Source organism: Vicugna pacos, chromosome 28 (assembly GCF_048564905.1).
Source record: "Vicugna pacos chromosome 28, VicPac4, whole genome shotgun sequence".
Taxonomy (NCBI): domain Eukaryota; kingdom Metazoa; phylum Chordata; class Mammalia; order Artiodactyla; family Camelidae; genus Vicugna; species Vicugna pacos.
This window is the reverse complement of record NC_133014.1, coordinates 5332286-5348864: the sequence shown is the minus strand read 5'-3', so window position 1 is coordinate 5348864 and position 16579 is coordinate 5332286. Positions and strand designations below refer to the sequence as shown.

The 16579-nt window shown below is 44.6% G+C and overlaps 1 protein-coding gene across 1 annotated transcript in view; it reads left to right on the top strand.

The window, feature by feature from the left end:
• The first annotated feature begins 6422 nt into the window (after positions 1–6422).
• Positions 6423–16579, top strand: part of IL1RL1 (interleukin 1 receptor like 1) — a 28307-nt gene continuing 18150 nt past the window's right edge. The window contains exon 1 of the mRNA XM_015251593.3: positions 6423–6501. The gene's annotated coding sequence lies outside the window, so the exon portion shown is untranslated. The remainder of the gene's footprint in view (positions 6502–16579) is intronic.

The following is a 16579-nucleotide window of genomic DNA, read 5'->3' as shown; positions in this document are numbered from 1 at the left end:
CTTCTTCTGTGCCTCAGCTTAGGCAGGGGCACGCCCATCCACTCTGATGCACAGCCTGGAAAGCTCACTGCTTCCCTTACAACCATCCTGTCCCCAAGTCCTGCTAATGTTTACCTCTTAGTTACTTTTCTCCACCTCTGCTACCACCACCTTCGTCCAAGCTACCCTCACCTATCACCATGTCTACTGAAATCGCTTATTGCTGGTTTTGCTAATTTAAACATTGCCCTCAAGCTCTTTGAGATGCCACTTATTGGGAAATAGGGTCCATGTTCTGGGCCCTTGAATCTGGGTGCACTTGGGACAGCATTGTCTGATGGGGAGCCATTAAAGTAGCCCTGTGTGACCTCAGAGCTGGGGCATTAGAGGCACACAGCTTTACCTTGCTTGCTGGAGCTCTCGGGTTGGAGACCTGAGAAGATGACATCACCATGCTGTTAGGAAGCCAAGCCACACAGCGCGGTCACATGTGGGCACTTGGGTTGGCAGACCTCGTCTTCGTGTCATCTCCGCCATGGCCACACAAGTGAGTGAGCAAGCCTTTTGGACGATTCCAGTCTCTGGCCATCAACTCGCCTCCGGCTTTTGCCTTGCCAGTGAGAGCCTCAGACATTACAGAGCGGCACGTGGTAGAGCTGTGTGCACTGCAGCTCACTCCGCTGTGCTTGGATGTCCCTCCCCGTGGCCTGAACACGGTCCAGAAGCACTGGCTCCATCAGCATAATCAAAAGGTTGTTCTAAGCTGATAAACTGGGAGGTAAATTGCTATGCAGTAACTGTACCTGAAACGCTCATCTCCACATCCCACTCATCTCCACATATTTCTAATTTCTTCCTGACCCTGCTGGGCCCAAGTAACCTCCCTACTTAAAACTCTTCTGTTGTGTCCCGTGGCTCAAAATGCTTCACGTGGCCTGAGGACCCCACCCTCTGCCCTGTTTGCCCGCCCCGTGGCCCTGCTTTCAGCTCTCGTGTTTGCTCGCTCCTCCTGCCGTAGGGCTTTGCACCGCTTCCTTTGCTTGCAATGCTTTCCCCTCCTCTCTGCGCCCTGTTCGTGGCCATTCCTCCTGCAGGCCATGCATCCGCGATGCTTCCTCAGAAGGACCTCCCTTGACGGCCCAGCTCTAGGTCAAATTTCCTTGCCGTATGCTTCCATAGACCCCTGCGCCTCTCAGCCTGACAGGCGTCACCGCCAGGGAGTTGGACTTTATTTGGAAGGCAATAGGAAGCCACTGAATGATTTTCAGCAGAGGAATTGAAATATTAATCTGGCGATAGGACATAAAATATATTAAAATGAGAAGACCGAGTACATTGTACATTTTTTGAGGGGGTATATATTTGATTGGTATCTGTTTCTTGCAACACACTCCCCTGGGGCAGAGATGCGTCTGTGTCTGCTCTCCGTGGTATTCTTGCTGGTCCGTAATTCAGGGAACACTCGGTGTTTACACTTTTGGACGAATCAACAAAGCCGGTGGGTATTTACAAGGCCGATGCTTTTAGCCATTGTCGCCCACTGCCTAGCTTTAGGTCATGGGGCAGACAGGGAAATTCATTACAGATCTGTTCCTGAGGAAATGACAGTCTAGCTGGGAAACAGGATGGGCACGTTAATCCGTCCGTTATGAGACGGACTCTCTGCTGAGTGCTTCACATAAACTATGCCAACTGTGCCTCGGAGAGAGACACGCTCCTTTCTCATTTTCCAGATCAGAAAATGAAAGCTCAGGCAGGGTTTGAAACAAAGACTCTGCTTCTAATAACTGGCCTGAAAACATGAGATTTTTCTTGGGGAAAAATATTTTGGTAAGAACAAAAGTGGGAAATAAAGAAGGACCAGGTTTTCAGGCCAAGGCCTTGTGAGTTTATTTGGTCAACAGCAATGATCTACTAACTGATTTTTAGCAAGAGACGGCTGCAATCAAAGCTGATCGTTCAGTAACATGACAGGGTATGTGGTGCTGGACTGGCTCTCCCACCATAAATAATTGGAAAGGTGGACATTACCTGCAGGAAAATTTAATCCAGGCTTTGAACAGCAGGCACTGTGTACTTTGAAAGAAGGAAAACTGTTTAGGTAACTTCGCATCACTGGGGCTTTTTGCTTGGAGGCGTGATCCGAGCTACGGTGCAGGGCAACCACTGAGCTTGAGAGAGAACCGTCCAGCTCCCATCGAATCCTTAGAAACTGTGGCCCCGGCCACCAGCTTGACTGAAGTCCTGTGAGGGACCTCAAGCCGGAGCCACCCTGTGAAGCCACTCCCTGGTTCCTGACCCCCAGGAATCATATGAAGAAATAAATCAGATTCTTGTTGTTTTAAAAGTTTAAAATCAATTACGGAAGTTGGTTTCAGGAGAACTGGACAGGACATTGAAGAAAAACAATTTTAAGTGGATGACTAAAATGACTTCCTGAAAACACATGCGTGAGGTCTCTGTGAAGTACCTTTTTCTTCCCTCCACAAGCCTCTTCCGTTCCTAAGTCTAAATTTTCTTGGAATGCTTCAAAATATCTGGACTTAATCTCAGAAGATAATCTGCCGTGAACGTTTACAGGACTGGAGAATTGGAGCTAATGATGCCCATGTTTCAATTTTTACCAGCCCCAGAGGAACTTCCGGAGTTGTAGATTGTAGAAGATGTAGGGCTGTGAAGGAAAAGGCTGACATTTATTTAAACAGGAGGAAAGAACAGGATGAGGACCTACAGTTGGGCCTTTCCACTTGTGTTCCTTCAGTGTTAGCGGGCGGGGCTGAGACCGAGACACCGGGGAAGAAAGGCCAGCACACAGGGGAGTGTGGAGCGCACAGACCACACATCACACACCCACTGTGTCAGAAGCCAAGGCATCTGTGTGAGACTCCAGGGAGCACAGGCCTCTGCGAGAAGGCATCATGTCAGGATGAGAACACTCGTGATCAAGGCAAGTCTGCCCAAAGTCATGGAGCCCCTGCCCGAGGCCCAGCCTGGGCCTCGCCCTCTGCTTCCCTGAACCCTTGCCTTTCCTACTGCAGTGTCTGTGCTCTGGGTAGCCTCATGTGGGCCATCCCACTGCCCACAGAGACGTGTCCCCAGGAGGCTTCTCAGATGTCATCAAAGGCGACGTTTGTCATCAACCATTGCTTTCTATGATAAAACACATCAGATACGTGGACAAAGATCTGTTGAATGTACACAATGAACATGTGAAAGGGAAGATGTTTTACCTGATTAGGCTAAGGAAGGAGTGCTTTTAAGAACTGTGGAACAATTTCTAACCTAGAAAGTTGCCTCTGATAATGGAAACCCAAGAGATAAACCAGAAGCAGCCTTCTGATTGCAAAAGGCCTAGTAAGCAGGGCTGGAAGTTCAATTTTTGAATAAAAGTCATTTCATACCAGCGAGCACCCCTGCCTTCCACCTCCTTGCTGATAGAGTCACAAAGGAAATAGTGATAGACGTGTTATTGTCAACTAGTGATTATCTATTGCTGCATAACAAACGACTCTAAAATGTGGGAGCCTAAGCGATGGACATTTCTTATCTCATGCATTTTTTTGAGAGTCAGGAATCTGAGGATGCCTTAGCTGGGGGGTTCCACTTCAGGGTCTCCTGAGACAGAGTGACCCTGAGATCATGAACCCCAGGAATTAGCAGACATCACAGGGGGGACTCTGGGTTGTTAAATAGTTGCAGAATCGGTAGTGGGTCGGAACCAAGTGTTCTAAGTCTCCAAGATGCAAGGAAGATCAGCTAACTTTTCTTTTTTGGCAAGTCACTGAGACTTTTGACATTTAAAAGCTTCTTTAGGTTTGGGTCCAGAGCTAAGATGTCCACTCCATGGGGACAGAACCCACATTCAAACACACAGATAAGATCTTAAACACGTCAGGCACATCTGACTGTCCTTTATGATTGGATTACCACATTCTGTTGATTCTTATTTTGTGGTTGGCTTTATTACACTGATAACTATAAGTTTAAAAAGCGAAAACTCCAATCTGTTTTTAGAAACAGTAAACAGTACACATATGCAAACTAAAAACGTGACGTATATTGTATATATGTATTTACACGCAATGTATATGTGCAGGCAAACTGAATAACTCTACCTAATAAAACTGAAAAAGGAGGAAAAAAGATCTTACACACACGTGTGGATGCACCACGTACACACACACACACACACACACACACCAAACACATTTCTACTCTTGCAGCCAGTCTGGTGTTCTCATTTCAGATGAGTAAGTTTGGCCAGCTTTAATCTCTCCTTTCATGTCACTGAATGGTGAGTTGCCACAGTTAGTCTGCTCCTCAGCAAAGAACTATTTCCTTCCATCTGTTCTGGGGTTTAGGAGAATCACTTCCAAGTCGTTTTTAGTGGGTATGGCTGGCAAATCATACTTGGGCACACCATCAAAGATCTTTGGGACTGAGGAGAGAGCCCTAAAGGGGCAGGCTGCGGTCCCTCCTGGGCTCCCCCAGGCTCCCCCTGCTAGTTGGGTGCTCCAGCAGGAATCTCTGGTTTCTGCATTTTGCAGAGCCCTTGCAGAGAGAGGGGTTATTAAAGAGAAACTTCCTGAAGCCCCCCACGGCTGCCGAGGCCCCTCTATCGTCCATCAGATCTTCCTTTCTTTATTACAAAAACGGGTGGACCTTGACAGATGTTGGCCCCCCTGGACTTTATGAAATGTTTTGAACTGTTAATGGAAACGTTGAAAACATTAGTCACCCTGATAACAGTCAGTTATGTAAATGCCAACGCTGAGAAAATCTTTGAAAGACAGATTGTACGGCAGAGTTGGCCCGGGTTTCTAACCACTGTCCTGCTGCCTTAATGCTCATATGATGATAAGGGATATCGAGAGATCTGGATGTAGAGCAAAAACATAACTCAGCCACACCAGGAAGTCCTGGGCTGATGCTGAGCAGTGCAGAGAGGCAGGGCTCTCTGTTCCACTCTGTTCCAAAATTCCACTCTTGGAAAAAGGATATACGCTATAATTTCTCTATAACCTGCTCTGATTTTTAAAAATATTCAGATTGTTGCAAATGTCTAATTTCCACTCAAAAATTTCAGATTTGGAAAAATGCTACATTCATATCTGCCCCCTCCAATTTTTTGTAAAGTGTATGTCCTTTGAGATCAGTAGTGGGTCTCAGACATCTGTCCAGGAGTCCCATCTAATGTGGACACATCAACAGAACCGCTTGGTTTATTGTTTAAGTGTATTTTCTCCTGTTCTCCAGCCAGGGGGAAGAAATGATAACTGACTCCATGTAAAAGTATGCTCTGTGTAAAGATTGTGTAATAGATAACTGGGTTTTGTTGCAGAATTTCATCTTGTCTGTACGGCAAACTTAGGTAAGAAGAAAAGATGGATTTGGCTCCCTTGGTAAGACTGGAATCTGGAAGCAACTATGAAAGAAAATACATTTTGAAGTTTTCTTTTTTTAAAGCGAAGTTATACAGCGGGTTGAGGATGTGACAGGGCAGAGAGGTACCAGTGCTCATTACTGTGGCTAAGCCCCTGTACCGACTGTCCATTTACCATTGATAACAGTGCCCTTCGCGCAACAGATTTGGAGAGGTTATGAAATATGCCCAAAGCCGCACTGTTAGGAAGAGGAAAACTTTGTATTGAAAGCGCCTGCACTTCCTACTGTTATCAGAGAGTCCTTTGGCAGATGGTACATTTCGATCATTTGAAAGTCACCAACATTTTGTAAAAGAAAATCACATGATGATTAAAGTTGCTTTATTCAGAATTCTAATAGTTGCAACGTGTGTCCACAGACCTGTATTGCAAACGCCCAAGACTGGCCAGCTGGACACGTGGGAAGAGGCCAATTACAGATGCTTTGGATGCTGGCTTTACCTTGAACAGGCTGTTGCCTCAAGTAAGGTAGTTAGTCAACCTCTCTGAGCCCCTGGTAGGCCTCTAAGGAGTGCAGGGGACGGCATGTCCAAAAAAATCCTTGCACACAGAGCCTGGCATTCACTTACCGCACCCAGAATGCATCAGAGTTTTCCAAACATTGACACTGGGACATCTACAGTAAAACTTGCTGTCAGAAATGTGCCCTGTTGTTCTCAGAGCTGCAGCTTTTGCAAAGTTGCAGCCACCAACTCACTATAAGGGCACTGAGTGACCTGTCACCTAGATGGAGTCGGGGAAGTTTTGCTGAGACTATCACCCACGGGGGAGATAAAATCGAGTTGAGAAAATGTGACCCTCTATGGAGATAACGTTACAATTGGAAGCAGCTTCATCAGAGCTCTTTCAAGTAGGCGATGTGGTGAAAACCGAAGCTGGTATTTAACAGAGCACTTCATCGGTTTCAGCTTATCAGTGACTGGTTCCTGTGTCTTAACTGATAAGGAAAATGGGAGGTTTTTAAAGAAAGGTGCCTAATGCATTTAGCATAGAGTTATTAGAGAAGCTGTTTTTTGGGATTAATAATCTTGGTTGGTAGGAATTTGAGGAAGAAAGCTCTCAGTCAGCCTCACTGATGGTAAGCGCCTTTCTTTGTGTGTGTGTGTGTGTGTGTGTGTGTGTGTGTGTTGGGGTGGGTGTTGAAAAATGTTTTATCTCAAAGTGAATGGAATATTAAAACAAAAATTTAGGTTAAAAATAATCATTGCTCTCAATTTTCTGTCTATGAAAAAGGCAGTATTACCAATGGGAAAGTCAAGTTACAGACTGATAAAGTCTGCTGAAGTTTTGTTTGCATAACGTGGAACTTTGACCTCTTGTATTGGAAAACAAATGGCGGAGGGTGTGGTGGGCTTGCGGGGTCCTTCGGTACATACAAAGTGCTCATGTGCCAGCATTATTCTTGCTGGAATCCACCAAAACCCAGAGTTAGAATCTACTCAGACGATGGAAGAGGGAAAAGAGCTCAGGAAGTAGGGAGATGCTGAGTGAAGGGGGCGAGGGGGACGGATGAGGTGCAGGGAAGAGGGGTCGGGCCCTCCAGGACAAGGAAACCCAGGCTGGAAACGTGATGGGGATGAGGAGGTGGTCTGTGGGGGCCAGTTTGGTTTAGGGGAGGAAGGGAGTGAAGAACTAAGCTCACATGTGGCATTGGTGCTTCCGGTTAGTGGCTCCGTCCGTTTCTTTCCTCTCTCAAGGCTGCCCTCAAAAGTGCGAAGAGTCTGGCGAGCCAGAGCGGGCCCCCAAGGCCCTGCCTGCCGAGTGTCCGGGGCAGAGAAGTGGGAGTCGTGTTTCCTCTGAATGTAGCAGTTCTTGCACCTCCTTGATGCGAGACTCTAGGACACGCATCTAAGCTCTTGAGTTCTTGTATTCCTTATAAAACCAGCATATCAGGACTAATGCCTAGTTCAGAGGGTGGTTTCAAAAGGTGACGTGGACGTAAAGTGACAGCTCAGGACCTGTCTGACAGCAAACACTTAACGATGTCAGTCTCCATCACGGTCACTCATTTTCACCTTTCCTGCTCTGGGGACGCCCATCTCTGTGCCCTGCTGCCCGCCTGCCATGGTCGCTGGTTTGAATGACAGAATCCCCAGCAGAACATTGGGTTCCCTCTGTTCTTGAACAGACCGTTTAGATGAAGAAATTGGTCCCAATGTGTTTTCTTAACTAGATGCCTCTGTGTCTGGAGATGTGGACCAACAGCTCAAACAGATCTGGGGTGTCTTTGGATTTTGGATTCCTGCTTTTTCCAGAAGAACTCTTCATCTATGTCCTTCAGTATTTGTCCTGTGATTATGAGGGTCTATATTTCTGTGCTCGACCCTCCACACTTCCCAGTTTTCTGTGAGTGCAGAGATAGAAAACTGCAAAGGGGAGGGTCTCCAAAGTTTTGGGTGACGTTGATATCCAAGGGGAAGGGCACCCCAGCGGGTGGAACACGATGCAGGGCAGTGTGATGCTGGAACCGTGTGAGTGTGCACCTGTGTGCACGTGTGTGCCTGTCCTAGGGTCCCAGTTCAGGGTGGAGGGAAGGGCCCCTCTGGTCTGGAACAAAACATAACAGCAACCAAATCCAGTTCTCAGAAAGAGGAAGAAAAGGGGTTAGGTGGGTTGTCTGCATTCTAAACAGGCACTTAAAATTTTTAAAAATTCTGTCTGGTAAAAACCCTTACCATGAGCTCTACCATTTTAACAAATGTTTACATGTACAATCCGGTACTTTTGACTTCCTGCACAATATTGTACCATCGATCTCTAGAAATTATTCGTCTTACGTAACTGAAAGTGTGTGTGGGTGTCCATCCTCTCTCCATTTCCTCCTCTCCAGGCCCCTGGAAACCACCATTCCACTCTTCGGTTTTGTGTATTTGTTTTAATACTTGATGCAAGTCGAATCGGGCAGTATTTGTCCTTCTGTGCCTGGCTTACTTCACTTAACACAGTGCCCTCCAGGCTCAGTCTGAACACCCTTCCGTCGTATACACGTATCCGGCAAGTGTGTAACTAACACTTTCTTCATCCACGCGTCTCTCGATGGACATTTAGGTTGTTTCCATGTCTTGGCTGTTGTCAGTCGTGCTGCAAGGAACACGAGAGTGCAGGTATCTCTTGGAGATTCGGATTTCAAATTTTTGGGACAAATACCCTGCCGTGGGCGTGCTGGATCCCCTGGTGTTTCTATCTTCAGCTTTTCCAGGAATCTTAATGTTTTCCATAGCAACTGTATCACTGTGCGTTCCCACCAACTGCACAAGGGTTCCAATTTCTCCACATCCTCTCCAACCCTTGTTACCTCGTGTTTCTTTGGTAATAGCTCTCCTGACAGGGCTGAGGTGGTATCTCACTGCAGTTTTGATCTGCGTTTCCCTGATGATTAGGGCGGCCGAGCATCTTTTTATGCACCTGTTGCCCATCTGTATGTCTTCTTTGGAGAAATGGCTATTCAAGTCCTCTGCCTATTTATACATTGGGTTATTATTATCATTATTATTTGCTATTGAGTTGTATCGGTTCCTTACGTATCTTGGAAATCAATCCTTCACCAGATATATGACTTCTGCCGTTTCACTCTGTTGACTGTTTCTACTGCTGCATGAGATCTTTTTAGTTTGATGTAGTCCCCGTGTCTATTTTTCTTTCACTTTTTAATCTATTTTTCTATGCTTTTGGCTGCACATCCATGAAATCATTGCCAAGACCAGTGTCACGAAGCTTTTACCCTATGTTTTCTTTTAGGAGCATTCCTAAGAACTGCGATCAAATACAGGGGAGAGCGGGGAAACGAGGTGACAAACTGTGCTTGGCAAGGAGCGAGGAGGCGCCGGCTTGTCTGGGGCACGGTCTCCTTAGCACGCTTGTAATAACATAGCAGCAGCACCAACAATAACTATTTACTGAGAGTCTGCTGTATACCAGACCGTGAGCCAAGTGTTTGCTATGCGCCATATCCTGTGGTTCCTGTGATCATTCTGTGAATTAGGGACAAAACTCGGACCTGGCTGACTCAAATCCTGTGCATTCAACTCCCGTGTCACGTAATGCTGGTGAGAGCTTGGGCTCACTATGCAAGACTGAAAATGAGCATGAGAATGGTTGGGTGATGGAACCCCAGGTCCAAAGGGACAGGGCCCTGATGGAAAAGTACAAAATAAAGATGGTGTCCCCTTTCTCTGACAGTGTAATTGAGATTTAGACAAGAGCTATGACTTATTCCCAAGGTGGATGGATAACTTTGAATGTCAGCGACCGCAGACCCTATCCAAGACCACTTATGTCTTTTGACAACTTCTTCAAACATGGTTTAAGTGTGAATGTTGGGTGTCTGTTTCAGCCCACTCTTAGCTGGGGACTGAGACATCCTTACCCCTTCCTCTTAGAAGCCTTGTAGTCAAAGGGGCTTAGGGATCTACCTCTGCCCACTGGCGCCTCCACCCTCTTTGCTCCCCTGCACCCAACTAAAGCTCTGAGCGGGATGACTTGTCCCTGAGGAATGGGGTACATCTGATGTCACTCTCCCCACTCCTCACTCTCCCCGCCCACCTCCAGGATGATTGGTGCTGACTGAGCATTTTCTAAAAGTCCTCTTCACTCTGGCGTCTTGGGGGATCAGAACCTATCAGCTGCTTTCTGCTGGAAGCTTGGCTGAAAGAACTCCATACTGTGCACTGGTATCCGAATGTCCTTCAGTTCACCATCAGCGGTAATCTCAAACTCTAAAGAAAACCTTGACTCCCGTGTTCAGGAGGGGCACATTTCCCTGCGTTTCACTACTCGGTAGGAATGGTGAGCGCAGGTCCCCCGACAGATTCTGGGTTGGAATGTTCAAAATTCCTTTATCTTCATTTCAAAAAAATATTTTTCGAGCATTGGGAGAAAGAATTTTTCCTCCAACAAGTCTCTGTTAGATCACTGCTGACAAAAACACCAGTTTTTAAAAGGTACAGAGAAATGACTCAGAATAGGAATTTTCTAGGAAACGAGCCTGATGCAAAGTGATTAAGCTTTTCATAATGGGATCTACATTAAGCTTTATGAAACTAAGATATTTTTAAATCATTGCAACCAAACAAACAACCTCAGAATGGATTTGGCTCCTGCTGTCATAAGGGAGTATTTTGAGCAACTTAGAGGTTTAATTCAAACATGGCTCCTATGGGTTTGCTTTTCTGTTTCTCTGCCCTTCAGTATATATTTGTTGCCACTTTAATTCTTTCTTTCTTTCAGTCTGTCAGTGACGGTTTGTGCCTCTGGCCTCTGGGTCAAATCCAGGAAAAATTTCTCCCACTTTCTATTTTCACCTTTATAATAAAAGCATCCTTAAACCTGGCACTCTTATAAAGAAAAAGATTCAATTCAGTAAAAAAAAATTTACAAATTCATCCTTATGCTTACTCAACAAGAGACCATTCATTCATTTGTTCATTCAGAAGGCATTTATTGAGGACCTGCCCTGGGGATACATCAGTGAACAGAACAGAAAGTCTGTGTGTGGTGAATAATAATTATGTAGTACATTAGGAGGTTATAAAAGCCATAGAAAAATAGAGCGAGGAGGTTGGGAGCACAGGGCTGGTTGAGGTAAAAGGTAGACTCATTAAGGGGAAGGTGAGGGAGCCAGTCACACAGCAGCCTGGAGGAAGAGAATCTCAGATAGGGGAAATAGCTCTGAGGTGAGGGCAAGCGTGGGGTGTTCAGGGAAGAGAGAGGAGGAGAGTGTGGAATGAAGGTGGGGGCACAGAAGGATGTGAATCAGAGAGGTGTGCGGGCTAGCAGACCACAGAGGGGCAATGAGTAAAAGGACCATGCTGGTTTCTGCTTTGAAAACAGATCCTAAGGGGGCAAGGGAAGGACCAAAGAGATGAGTTTGGAAGTTTCTCAATAATCCAGGCAAAAGATGATGGTGGCCTGGACCACCAGTGAGGGCCATAAGCGGTGGTCACAGACTTGGCAAGTAGATTTAATGGGACTTGCTGAAGGACTGAATGAGGTGTGTTGGTGAAAGAGGTTTAAGGAAACCGCCATGGATTTTGATCTGCGCAGCCGTGAAGATGGAGTTGCCATCCACCATGATGAGCGCTGTTGGAAGAGCAGGCTTTGGTGTGAAGAGTAGAAATCAATCTTGATGGGTTAATTTTGAGATGTCTCGGACACAGACAAGTGGAGACATCAAGTCAGCAGGAGCATGTCTGAGTCCAGAGTTCAGCGGGGAGAGTCTGGATGGCAGGTTAAACTTTGAGAGTGTAATCAGCCATATAGAAGATGTTTACAACCTGGATACTAGACCACATCACATGGAGTATGAGTGTGGACAGAGAAGAAAAGAGGTTTGAGCTCTGAATCATGCAGCGATGGAGAGAAGAGATGTGAGGAGAAGCCAGTGGCGTCCTGAAGAAAGATGAGGGAGGAAGTGTTCCACTGTGACAGACACTTCTCAGGGCTCAAGGAAAGGTGGAGACTGAGGACAGACACTGGCTTTAGCAATTATGTGGACGTAACTGGTGACATCGGCAAAAGCATGGTACCATTGCAATCCTGACTAGTTATTAGAGTTTTATGGTTTCAGATCTTACATTTAAGTCTTTAACCCATTTGGATTTTATTTCTGTTTGTGGTCTAAGAAAGTGATTCAGTTTCATTCTTTGGCACGGAGCTGTCCAGTTTTCCCAACACCACTTATTGAAAATACTGTCATCCCCACTATATATTCTTGCCTGCCTTCTGTTAGATTGATTTTTTTTTATCATTATATAAATCCTTTTTTTTTTGTCTCTTGTCACAGTCTTTGTCTTATAGTCTATTTTGTCTGATATAAGCATTCCAGAATCCACTTTGGTCTCTCATGCTCCTTTACGGTTAATCGAAGGCTGTCATCTCCTCATCCCAGACAATCACTCATTAGCTTTACAGTTTTAGAACATTATGTAAATGAGATCATATAGCGTGCACTCTTTCACACCTAGCTTCTTTCACGCGGCATAATGTTTCTGAAATTCATTCAAATTGCACAGATCAGTAGTTCCTTCTTTTTAATTTCTGAGTAGCATTCCATCATATGAGTATAAAAGTTTATCCATGTACGTGGTGATGGTCGTCAAGAGTCTATGAGACTGATGTGAGTCTCTTTATAGGCACACATTTTTTTTTTATTTCGTTTGGTCAAATCTTTAGGGGAAAAATTCCTGAGTCACATGACATTTCTTAGAAACTGCCAAGCCACTTTCCAAAGTCATTTACCATTTTACGTGCTGATCAGTAATGTGCTGGGAGCTCTTTGCACCACATTCTCACCAGCACTTGGTGTTGTCAGTCATTTTAATACTACCCACAATGCTGGATCTCACTGTGATCTTAATCACTTGCATTTCTCTAATAAGTTACCTTGGAACATCTTTTTTTTTTTTGTATTTGTTCAACATTGATACATTTTCTCTTGTGAAATATCAGTTTAACGCTCTTCCTCTTTTTTTAATGGGGCTATTTGTCTTCTTTATACTGACTTGTAAAACTTATTTCTGAACTAGACACAAGTCCTTCATCAGATGTCTAAATTGAGTTTTGGGTCTGAGACTTTGGTTTGACTTATTCCAATTGTAATGATGCCTTTGATATAATGGTTCTTAATTTTGATGAAGTTCAAGTTATTTCTTTTTCTTTCATGGTTGATGATTTTTGTATCTAGTCTAAGAAATATTTGTCCTACTCCAAGTTATTAAGGTTTTCCACTATGTAACTTTCTACATATATGATCCATTTTGATTTTATTTTTGTGTATCATGTGCAATAAAGATTTATTCCAGATAGATGGCCAATTTTTCCATCATCATTTGTTGAAAACACTGTGCTTTCCCCAGAGACTTATACTGATGCTTTTATGAAAAATCAACTTGCCTTACATGTGTGAGTCTATTTCTAGACTCCTTTGATCTTTTGTTCTATGTATCTATCTTTATGCCAGCACCACACTGTTCTCATCATTGTGGCTTTATATTAAATCTTATAAACAAGTTGTATTAGTTCTCCAGTTCTGTACTTATTTTTTAAAATAATATTTTGGCTCTTTTAAGTAATTTAAATTTCCATGTGAATCTCAGAATTGTCACAGATTTACAGATGATGATTCTAATGCCGGGGAAAATAAAGGCCACGCTGATCCCACGACAAAGGAAAGTGTCCATGAGATAAAGGCTGGCAAATGCTGAGCACAGTAGCAGATTCTCTGGAATTAGCAGGGGGTAGATTATACGGTGGGCATAAGCTATTAGTCTCAGAGGGATCGTGGTTATAATTTAGTCACTTCACATGGGCAAACAGTTAAGCGAGCTGGCTGGTTTTCCTGTGGCCAGCACCCCCACTCCCTCCTTCTGTCTGTCCTCAGACAGCGGAGCCCCTCCTGGCTTACTCAGCTGCTCACTCCTTTCTCACCCCTGGAGTTTCCACAGGGCCTTCCAAGGTGACTTCGTCCTCATCGTACCATGAGGCCGGACAGGGAGGACAGGGTTTCAGGGGAGAGCTATAAAAGCATGGCAGAAAGTGTGCTGCTCCTGTTCAGATTCATACATAAAACCTTTACTTTTCAGACTGAAAACCCCACCCCATAGTTGGTGTGCTGGCTCATTCAGTGAACACTTTTGGGGCCCTGCTTTGTACAGGTTGCCATTCCAAGGATGTGAGCTAGTGATCAGTGGACACAACTGACAGAAACATCTTTCCTTCTGGAGCTCGTATTCTAGCGGGGGAAACAGAACAGAAACAGTAAACACGGTGTGTTAAGTAGAGTCTTAGGAGATGATGTGCGCCCTAGAGAAGGACCAGAGCAGGGCAAGGAGATGGGGAAAGAGGGAAAGATGGGCAATTCAAAATTAGCCAATCAGATACCAAACAAACGCTTGGACACCGATGTCCACAATGGCATATTCACAATAGTCAAAGGCAGAGGCAACCCACATGCTCACAAATGGATGAACGGATAAACACATTGTGGTATATTCAGACAGTAGAATATTACTCAACCATTAAAAAGAGTGAAGTGCTGATATATGCTTCAACATAAATGGACCTTGACTACATTATGCTAAATGAGTCAGGTACAAAGGGCACTTATTGTTTGATTCCATTTATACGAACTATTCAGAATAGGCAAGTCCATAGAGACAGAAGACAGGTGGATGGTTGCTAGAGACTAGGGGGAGGAGGGGTGGGGTGGGTGACTACTGATGGCACAGGGTTTTATTTGGGGTGATGAAAATGTTTTAGGTCTAGATAGATTGTTGGTTTCACAACATTGTCAATGTATTGAATACCACTGAATTGTCACTTTAAAATGATTAATTTTATGTGATGTGATTTAAACTCAACAAAAAAAGTTCAGGAGCCAAAAAAAAAAAAAAAGAGAGAAGAAAAGAAACTTGAGTAGTAGGGCTAAGCCTTACTGAGAACGTGCCGTAGGAGCATGGGCTTTGAGGAGGTGAGAAAGTCAGCCTTGTGGATCACTGGAAGGAGCCATCTAGACAGAAGGAAGGGCTAGTGCAGGGCGGGAACTGTCCTGGTACATTCAAGGAGGGCACAGGATTGGAAAGGAGATGCCAGGTGGCCTCAGGTTGTGCGGACGCCACAGTGGAGGTAAGGGTGTTGGCTTTTCCTCTGGAGGAAGTGGAAAGACATTGGAGGTATATACGATTTGACTTAGGTTTTAACAGGCTCTCTGGAGCCTCTGTATTAAGGATAGTCTGCAGAAGGGCATGAGTGGAAGCAGGGACAACCATTAGAAGCTATTGTTAAAATCCAGGTGAGAGATGATGGTGGCTTGTTCAAGGGAGGTGGCGGTGGAGGTGGGAGGGAGTCCTCGCAGGTAGGATGTTCTTTCAAGGTGGAACCAATAGGATGCACTGGTGGACTGCATGCCAGATATGTGAGGAGGAGAAGAGTCAATCATATATGGAGAGTTTTAGCTTGGGGAACCGGAGGATGGAGTGACCGTCATTGAGACGAGGGAGACTTAAAGGGACAGGGAGGGGAGAGGGATGGAGGAGCTCAGCAGGCTAGTCCTGGATATAGATAGTCTTTGTTATTTCCAGTTTGTCCTTGAATATGTACCAATTGCTTTGAGTTTTTGAAGGGGAGAGTTGGGTGAGGCCAAAGGAAGGATGGAGGGAAGGAAAGGAGCACTGAGTGCTTGTTCTTGTGTGAATCATTGAGTGAGAACCTGACCCACTTTAAGTCACATAAATTTAACAGGACAAATATTTCCTGCTTTTCACATGGTTACTGTAAGACCAGGTCACCACTGGCCAGCCCTGCAGTGTTAAGACATTCTATCTCAATTTCGCTATGACACCAGCCAAGAAGATGAATAAACCTCACAGGATATCTTCTAAGTAACAAAATATTTGGATGCCATGATCCAAATGCAAGCCCCTAGGTGTGACTCAGGCAAATAAAAGTTTTTGTGTTTTGCTTCTTAGTAGAAATTTCAGAGAATTAGATTATAAATAAAGATATGCAAGATTTCAAAACAGAAAAAAATGTATGGCCAAATTAGGTTAGATTAATTTTGAAAATGAAGAGAGCTTCTGCAGGAGCAGCCAGCAGGCACCGGAAGATTTCTGCTTAACTTGGCAGAATCCGTGGCCGCTCAGAATCTTTGTTTCAGGTATTTATTAGAAGCCTTGCCTTTCGCATATTGTCTTGCTAAGTTACTATCAACTTCTAGAGTTTGATGTTGGATGGTGTCGGCATGGTTAGAAGCCAGAAGGGTTTAGTTCTTGACAGAGGAGAGGCTTAAAGGAAATTAGAGTTGCTTATTCTGTTTTACCAGTCATAGCCATAAGAAGGAAAGCTTCACTGCTCTAATCTCTTTTTTAAGCTGATATTTGAAAAAAAAAAAGAAAGAAAGCCTTGGCTTTGAGGTTCAACAAGTCTGGTTTCAACCCCAGCCACAACTGGGTGAACTTGGTCAAATTTTTTAACCAGTCTCATCCTTGGGTTTTTATTTTAATCTGTAAACTTTGAAGGATGCTGATGATAAGTCCCATGCAGTGTTGTATTTTGAATGAAGGGGCCTAGTTGTTGAATAATTGACTGAGTTATTTTATAATAATATCTTTTATTTATCATAATAGCTAGACTTCATTAAATGCTTCTGCAAGATTTCGTGA